Raw genomic sequence first — 6,000 nt, forward strand, 5'->3', positions numbered from 1 at the left:
AGACAAAAATGGCACACAGATGTTAAGAGGCTTGCAAGGACCCCAGAATTAATCTCGGGACTTTTCAGGACTTCAAAGTTAATTTGGTACTAGATAGAACTCAATTTTTTGCACAGAATCTTTTAGTCCTGATCCCGACCCCGTCTCCCTGCCTCCAATTCAGTGTAGAGCAGAACTAAATCTAAAAATATTAACGACTGGGAAAAGTATACACTCAAAACAGGGCTCCAGAGATACGGCCTTTATCATGCACCGCCAGAAATATTAAGAGACGCCACATATCGTGAGCAGTAACAGAAAGAATAAGTGACTTTTCAAGCCACAAAGACATCTGAATAAAGCAATATTGAAACCTCGACATGCTCCTAATACCATTATTTTCAAGGTTCCATAAAGTTATTCCATAACGTAAACACACTTCTGTTCTATTACACTTGGCCTCTGTTAACTAGAACCTCAGAGTTCTTAAGGCATTCACTCCTTTGGGTAGATTTCACACAGGAAGAGGCTGAATAGTTGATAGTTTGTTGACAGAATAATTATAATTTTAAAATATGTTCCCCCAAAAGAGGTGAAAGTATTGGAATTCAACAGAGTCCCAATATCTGCAGTTTAAAAAAAGTAACAATCACTTTACTAGACCACTTCCTGGAGTTTCTTTTCTCCTCCAGCTCCTGGCTTTCTTTACTGAAAACACAAGTGGTGCATTTTAATATTGAAGAAACTAAAGGAAGGCCAAGGAACAAAAGTCACAAGACCAAATTAACCACAAGTATTTTTATGACAAAAGTGGCTGTATTCTTCTCTCCAGGTGGAGAATAAACAGCAGCGTGTGGTGAGAGGGGAGGCCGGTAGGAAAGGGGATAAAAGGAATAAACTCTGAACACTTTCTTCATGTAAAAATAGTCCCAACAGGTGACTAATCTCCAATAAGTGACCTTGAACTCCTTCAGCATAAAACTGGGAGGGGAAGAAAAAGTTAAGGTCACTGTACTGCAACGTTCTCTTCGCATCCTCGTTGGAACCTTAGAAATGTACAAAATGCTCTAATGAGTGAAGGCGGAATAAAGAAGCACCCGTTGCAAAGGGAGTATTCCTAGTGATAAAACCTTTCCCAGATTTTTCGTCAGTGTAGACATGCCCCCCCCCTCCCTTTATTTTCCTGCCCCTCGTCCAACTTTACAAGTGACAAGTCTTGTGGCCGCATTCTTTATTGCTGGCTCAGCCGCAGACACGCCGCAAGAAAGTTTTTGCCGGTTCCTCCTCCCGCGACGGCCCCCCAAGCTGCTACACCTGCTCTGGCTCACGTCCACCAGATGGTTTTCCGAGCTCAGAAGCTCAACTTGGAATTAGTTCAATGGATTCTGGTTCCACAGACGTTCGATTTCCGAGTCTCAAGAAACTCTCCTAATAGTGAACCGCGGGTCCCTAAAGGTCTCCGGGGCTCTCTCCTCCCAGGACCACAGGTAGGAATACGGGGCTCTTACCAGTCCCTACCCCCACCTCTATCACACACACACACACACACACACGCGCGCGCACGCGCGCGAAAGGACCGATTTGACAGATGCGTGGTTTCGGTCACTACTGCTGTTACATATGGACAACAGTTTGAAGAGGGGATTTCCCACGTGCAAAACTCATCAAAAGAAGAGGACGTGCGCTCACCTTCCTTCCCCGCTCCTCGGTATCCAAACACCTCTCCCGCGCGCGCTCTGAGAGCGAGTGGCCGAGGGGGAAGCCGGAGACCCAAGTCTCGGACCGGGAGCCTGAGCCGAGCCCACCGGGCGCCCGCCTCACCCGAACCGCGAAGCTGCGGAGCGGCGGGGGCTAGTAGCCTGGCAGTGGGACCGCGGGACGGCCTGGCGGCCCCTCTGGACCTGGAGTCACGCCCAGACCACGCCCGGATCACGCCCCAAACCCTTCACTGACCCCCGCTCCCTCTCTGGACCTCCGCCCCTCCCACCCCAGCTCCGGCTCCGCCTGGCCGCGCTCACCGGCTCCTTCCAGCCTCTGCCGCCCTAAGGACCAGTTCACCTTCCTGAGTTCCCTCCGCTCCCTCCCTCTCTTCCTGGCGGTGGCGTCTGAACAGGTCTGGCTCATAGCCTTCGAGGTGCCCTGACCTTCCAGGGTTGAAGAATGTTCGTGTTAAGATGAGGAAATTCAAGGTAGGCCAGGTGGCAGTGATTCAGCCCCCAGCACTGGCAGGGACTGGGAGCCCCAAGACTTTCTATAAGGGATGGGAGGAAGTTCCCTTGGAGACTGCACCTCCTCCAGGGAACTGAGATTCCTGATGTCCAGAAGGAGTGGAAAATTCAACATGAAAACCAGAGTCCCAATCTATTATGAGTGGGCCAACTACCACAACAGACTGGGTAGTTTCGAAAAATGGGAGGGACAGTTTGTTTTTCCTCGGTTAGTTTACTTTACCTTCCAAACGCTCTGGACAACTTAGTCCTGGAGTCCCAGAAACAGGTGGGGAGAGATTTTAATCACTCCCTTTTCACTGATACCTGACTTCCCAGATACTAAGGATATTTGGCCAGGCACAAGTTTTAGGTCCTCTGAGGTCAAAGTTCACGTGTATTGGATCTTCCTGTGTGAAATCCCTCTGATTAAGGCCTCTCACCTCCGCGATCCTCTGTGACTGGTGAGTTCCTATTCTTGGCTCACCTGGAACCTCATTTCCCCCTGACAGGTTACCGTGCTCCTGTGGTTCACTCTCAAGATGCCTCACTTCCTCTGCCATATCACTTGTCATTACTTATTGAAATTGCTTGTTGCAATGGCTTCCGTGCTTGACTGTCAGCTCAAGCACATAGTAAATACATAGTAAATGTTGAGTGATAACATGCATGTATGTAACAGACTGTTAAGGTGCCTCCAGGCCCCAGTTCTTTCAGGAACTTCTCACACCTGTCCTTGACTTCTAAGTCTGCAGGATCTTATTTCAAAATTAATATTACCATCCCTGCCCCATCCCTAAGTCTTCATTTTACCTTTTGAGCACAGTCTGCAGTTTTCATAGAGATGCAGATGTGGAAAGAGTCCTAGATGTGGTTCCTCTTGTATGAACTCTGCGGTGACTAGTTCTGTGGTCTTAAAAGCCCTCAGTCTCTCTGGGTCTCAGATAGGATTTCCAGGTGGGAATTTCTGCCGTTCTCAGGAATTTTTTTCGCTTTCCCGTTCCCAAATCCTGAGAAAAGTTGGTCGGGAAATCGGGAAAATTGGATCCTTGAACGCAGTAATACCCACAATGGGAAATAAACGTACTACTCACAATGTATTTATTAGACATTTTTCCTCTTTATCGCTAGGGTGTCCAGGCGAGAATTCCTGCCGGTTCTCAGGAATTTTTTTCGCTTTTCCGTTCCTGAATCCCAAGAAAAGTTGGTCAGGAAATAGGGAAAATTGGCTTCTTGAACCCAGGTGGTTGGTAGTATCAGCTGTCACTTTGTGGAAACGATTCATAGTGGAGAACAGAAAACAGTTTATATCTCGGGATTCCGGAACAGGAAAGCAAAAAAAATTCTTGAGAATGGGCGGGAAACCCAGGGTTTCCTGCCTGGAAACCCTAGTCTCAGACCAGGGCCTTCGACACTTTTAGGGCCCACGAAGTGTAAAAAAAGGGGGAAAAAATGAACTTTTAGGTTGAAGTGTTATATAATATTAGTTTTTTTGGTCTGTATACCAATGCCATCCTTGACAGTGTTGAACTTGACCCAAACCCTGTAATGCTGGAAAACAGTAAGAGTTAAACAAGGCTTCCTGCTCATTTGTGTTCTGGAAATAGTTTACTGCAAGGAATCATCCTTTTCCAGATGATTTAAATAAGACTTCCTGATAAGACTTGTTTATCTATGACTAAGCTGGACACAGACCCTCCAAATTCCATTTTTTGCATCATTCCTGTCTATAAAATGGAGAATTGGAATAGATAGATCAGTATCTTTTTTTTTTTTTTGCAAAACTAATGAATTCAGAATCAGACTTAAAAAAAAAAAAAAAAAAAAATGCAAGTCAGACCTTATAGACCTCAACAGGAAGAGCAAGCTGGCAGCTGAGAGACAGATTGGGCACTTGCAGGTATTTTGTTTGGCTAGCCTGGTATTATTGTTATTTTTTAAATTGAATTTGAGTATCACAGGCCTTGCCATGCCCTATAGTCTTCACCATTTATATTACTTGTTTGACTACTGAAGATATTTATGTTTGTGTCTCTAGAATACCTTTGTGCTCTCATTAAACTGCCTTGAACTACAAAAACACCTCCTCCCTTTCCTCTCACCACATCAAGGGTATAGCAAGTCAATGATTTCTGTTAATCTCTATATGGTAGGTTTCAGGTATTTGAACGAAAGGACAAATATTTTATTTATTGTTGAAATGTGTTTCTTTGGTGATAAGATGTTATCCAGTGCAGCGCCCTCTCCAATTTAAGCACTGAAAGATTTTTACCAGATAAAATAAATATCCCTGGATGATGTGTGGCAATTTACCTTGAAATCAGAATAGATTCTCTGACATATTATAATAAAAATATGAATACAAGTAATGTGTAAAAAAATTAACTTGGTCAATCTGTGAAATCATAAAAAATAACTTTTGATGGTTTTAATGCATGTAAAAACAGTGTTATTGCTTACTATCTTCTACTCCGTTACACACACAGGACATGCACACACGTTCTAGGTTATGCCAATCAGATTCACATTCTCAGACAAAATGCAGAGCGTGCCAAAAAAATGTATACACACATTTTAAGAAAGGAAAAAACTGTATTAAAATTGTAATAAAATTGTAATACTCAATATATACCGATAACCAAAGTTGAATACAAGTCACATTTGACTTCTGCAATTAAAAGAGGTTCTCAAAGTAGTTACTATCAGCGTAATTTTAATACAGTTTTTTTCTTTCTTAAAATGTATATACATTTTTTTGGCACCCTCTGTATATCCTGGTGATAGAGGTGAGAGTACCACAACCACATCCGGTTTCCAGAGGCAACAGTGTAATGCTTTTAGAAGCTGCATTCAACCATTTAGCAGCAGAGGTAGCAGTGTCTGTGCCCAGTACTGGTGGCAGTGATACCTCAATGGTACCAAATGCTGCAGTATGATTTTGGACTTTGTCATGACTGCATAACATCCAAACATACTTTTCTGTTTCCTTAGAGAGATCCAATTTTGTTTTATAAATCTTTTTGTGCTTAAATCAGCAAGTATTGCTTTCTTTTGCAGACAACTAAAAACTCTGACTGCCATAGGCAGATACTATCTCCATTTTACAGATGAGAACATTGAGGACCAAAGTTGTTAAATGATGTATCATTAGATACAAGTAGCAAGTGATAGAAAGGCAATACATTGATTAATACAGATTGAGCTAAGCAAATACATTTAAATTTAACATTTAAAAGACAAAGGGGTTACATACTTAAAAAACAAACAAAAACTAATTATGTTTTCCTTTAAACCAGACAAAAAGCTGGTTCTCTGCCCTGACCCAAATATTAAGTGCCAACATTATGGCATTAAACCTCTTACAACTTCAGAATGGACCATGTTCTTCCATGCTTCCTCGATCTCTCACAGATACTTCTTCCTGCAAATTCTTTTCTCTGTCCATCACAGCCTCCCACCCATTTTAACCAATTTGCCTCTTACTTCAAAAGCCAGATTTAATGACGATGCCTCTTTATAGCCTCTTATGAGCCTCTAGCAATTATTCCCACCTACTCTTCATGCTCTCCCAGGATTCTGTTTCAATCATGACAAAATACTTACTAAGCTTATTTACCTGTCTGAATGACCCCACCCCATCTCAACAAAACAAACAGAAAGACTCCAGAATATAAAATGAACTTTCCAAGCTCAGTAATAAATAAACTAACAACTGAATTTTTTAAAATACCAAAATATTTGGCCATTTCACACACACACACACACACACACACAATTACAGCTAGAAAATGAATATATGAAACATGTTCAACAA

At 42.7% G+C, this 6,000-nt stretch overlaps 1 protein-coding gene across 2 annotated transcripts in view; it reads right to left on the bottom strand.

Moving 5' to 3' along the window:
- Positions 1 to 1,931, bottom strand: part of WDR72 (WD repeat domain 72) — a 206,072-nt gene extending 204,141 nt beyond the window's left edge. Inside the window, exon 1 of one of the 2 annotated variants that reach the window (XM_088797215.1) lies at positions 1,669 to 1,929. The gene's annotated coding sequence lies outside the window, so the exon portion shown is untranslated. Of the gene's footprint in view, positions 1 to 1,668 lie in introns of both variants that reach the window. The other variant, XM_088797214.1, reaches the window with a different exon arrangement.
- Between the last annotated feature and the right edge of the window lie 4,069 nt (positions 1,932 to 6,000).

Source organism: Rhinolophus sinicus, chromosome 3, assembly GCF_057876585.1.
Source record: "Rhinolophus sinicus isolate RSI-liver-muscle chromosome 3, RSI-T2T, whole genome shotgun sequence".
Classification (NCBI taxonomy): Eukaryota; Metazoa; Chordata; class Mammalia; order Chiroptera; family Rhinolophidae; genus Rhinolophus; species Rhinolophus sinicus.